The sequence below is a fragment of the Anomaloglossus baeobatrachus genome, chromosome 4 (assembly GCF_048569485.1).
Source record: "Anomaloglossus baeobatrachus isolate aAnoBae1 chromosome 4, aAnoBae1.hap1, whole genome shotgun sequence".
Taxonomy (NCBI): Eukaryota; Metazoa; Chordata; class Amphibia; order Anura; family Aromobatidae; genus Anomaloglossus; species Anomaloglossus baeobatrachus.
Genome location: NC_134356.1, coordinates 19,147,994 through 19,151,101, shown reverse-complemented (window position 1 = coordinate 19,151,101; position 3,108 = coordinate 19,147,994).

The following is a 3,108-nucleotide window of genomic DNA, read 5'->3' as shown; positions in this document are numbered from 1 at the left end:
GCGGACAGATCTCGCCGTCCAGTGGATTGTGTGGGATTTCTGGGACTCTGAAGAGGACTATTTCATCGTGATCTGGCACTTTGGATTATCGGGAGGTGCCCCCGAATCTATTTTATTTGGACTTGTCGTGTGCTGTTCCTGTATTCCTGTTAGTAAACCTGTTGGATCATCCTCGGCATGTTGTCTCTCTTTGCTCTGATGTACACCCCGTCACAAACTGGTGGCAGCGTTGGGATCAGAGCAGAAGGAATGGAGGACAACGGCCCATCAACAGCTGGAACCAGAACCTCAGAGTACAAGAACTGGACTGTGGTGAACCTACAAACAAAGGCCCGTGAACTGGGAGTCAGCTACAAGGGACTCTCCAAGGAGCAGCTGATTGAGGCGTTGGAAGGAGTTTGCTCGCAAAATGACGCTGAGGAAGGATCCTCCCAGCAAATGGAAGAAAGACGGCAGCCGGAGGTAAATACCCAAAAAAGTCAGTGGGTTGTGTGGTACGAGGAGGAGATGGCCTTGTTGGGAGAGGAGACCACCATAGAATATAAGATGGAGGTCATGCGTGGAGCTAAAGAGAAGGAGCGCAGGATGGAGGAGATGGAATTTCTGGATAAGCAGCTCGCTGTGGAAGCCGCTAGAGGTTCCAGACAGACTGTAACCCCAGCACCCACCATGAGGGAACTTCCCAGAGTGTCCCGCAAAGACTTCAAGCAGTTTAATGAGGCTGCAGGCGACATTGAGGGCTTCTTCCAGGACTTTGAGCATCAGTGTCGATTAATGGAAGTCCCAGAAAGGGAGCGCGTCCGGCATCTGGTTGGGCTCTTAGAGGGTGGAGCTGCCGCAGCCTATAGAGCTATGGACCCTCGGTGGAACTGTGAGTATGCGGATATTAAACAGACTATTCTAGAACATTATGCTGTAACGCCAGACACTTACAGGACTCAGTTCCGTACTTTAGCATGTGATGAGGAAGTGTCTTTCAAGATGTATGCCCACAAACTCAAACATCTGTGGCATCGTTGGCTGGAGGCAGAGGAGGCCTTAACCTTGGAGACCGTCCTCCAGGTCCTCCTAAAAGAGCAGTTTTACTTCAAGTGCCCTGCTGAGATCCGGGAATGGGTGCGTGAGAGGAGACCAGAGACAGTGGAACAAGCTGCTGCTCTAGCTGATGAGGTGCTCACTATCAAGCCTCAGTGGAAGAAGCTGCTAGCAGAGGGAGCAAAAATGACCAGCTCCCCAACACCAGAGGTTCCTTGTCCTTCAGTGCCCAATGTTCCTCAACCTCCTAGATCACCACCTCATGTGGATACCCGTGTGTATGTGCCTCCAGTTGTTTCTACCACATTTTCTGGAATGCGACGAGGAGAGAAAGTAGAAGAGCGAAGATGTTATAGCTGTGGGCATCCCGGACATCTGCGGGCCACATGCCCATCTATCCAGTGGAGTCATCCTCCAAATCGACAACCACCTCCAGCACCTGCACCTCCCTATCAGTCACCAAGGTCTCCTACCTACTTCTCCAGAAGGCAAACTGGAAGGAGTGAGACGCAGCGCAGATGTTATCAATGTGGGCAGCCTGGTCATCTGCAAGCTCACTGTCCAGGTGTTCGGAGACAGAACAGCTGCAGACCACCTTTGCCTGTCCATTATCTACAGACACCTTCAGCAGGAGAAGAGCTGGATTCAGGCCCTGATGATTTGCCAAGTGACTCTGATATGTTGACTTCCCTACCAGGAGTCTATGGAGTGCGAGCCACAGCCACCCGTTCTTCTGATCTTCGGCATAAACATCTACAGGAGGTCGTGCTGGATGGCCAAAAAGTTGTTGGCTTTCGTGACACTGGGGCTTTTCTCACCATCGCAGATCCCCGAGTAATTCAACCAGAAGCAATTCAACAGGGACCAGGAATTGCCATTGAATTGGCTGGAGGTACTCAAAGATACATTCCAAGAGCGAGTGTGACCCTGGATTATGGCTTTGGGGCAAAACAATGCATAATCGGTGTGATGAGCGGCCTTCCTGCAGACATACTCCTAGTCAATGATGTGGGAGATATACAATGCCGATTTGTGGGTGCAGAAAGCCGAGTTTGAGTGAGGGAGGACACAAAAGGAACCTTGTCCTTCCAACCCTATCGCTCTACAAGGGATTACCAACAGCTTTTCCATCAAATACAAGTGTGGAAGCCAACACCAGAATGCAGACGGACTGTCCAGGCAAGAGGAGCCTTGAGTCCTGTCAGCCATGCCTGCGTGTACTTAACCAGCGACCTGTAGAGGTCCCTAGTACGTACACAAGTTGGGAGGGAAAGGGATTGTCATGATGTATGTGCTTTTCTCCATCCCATATTTTTGTATAAGATGCCATGGGATGTATTTTACCTTCGCACTGTATTTGCTGTAATACTATGTCAGGATGTGATGTCACTTTCCTTTGGTTGTACTTACTGAACACTTTGAAATGTCTTGGGATGTAAGTAACCATACCTTCCCCCCATCTCCTGTGTCTCTGGGCCCATAATGCAATTATCTCTTGTCCACACAGCCAGGGGAACTTCCCATTGTTTCGTAAGCAGTGGATAACGCCAACTACACAAACCTGTAGACATCTCGGAGCCAACCTTCTAGAATCTTCTAGTGGGCCCAACCATTGCATAGACCCCTACCCTTGAGGGGCGGGCCCACGAGCTCAGACAATACACTCCTGTTTCTAAGTGCAGTTGGGAGCTGAGTTTTGAAGAGGAAGGGAGCGAGATCTGATTCTGCGGACAGATCTCGCCGTCCAGTGCATTGTGTGGGATTTCTGGGACTCTGAAGAGGACTATTTCGTCGTGATCTGGCACTTTGGATTATCGGGAGGTGCCCCCGAATCTGTTTTATTTGGACTTGTCGTGTGCTGCTCCTGTATTCCTGTTAGTAAACCTGTTGGATCATCCTCGGCCTGTTGTCTCTCTTTGCTCTGATGTACACCCCGTCACAGAAAGACCCTTTAAAAACCATAAAAAATTGTAAAAAAAAAATATAAAAATAAAATCTCTGGTTCTATATTGCTTGTTCTTCTGATACCACAGAATAAAAATGGGAAAAAAGAGAACTTTTTGTTTTTATCTC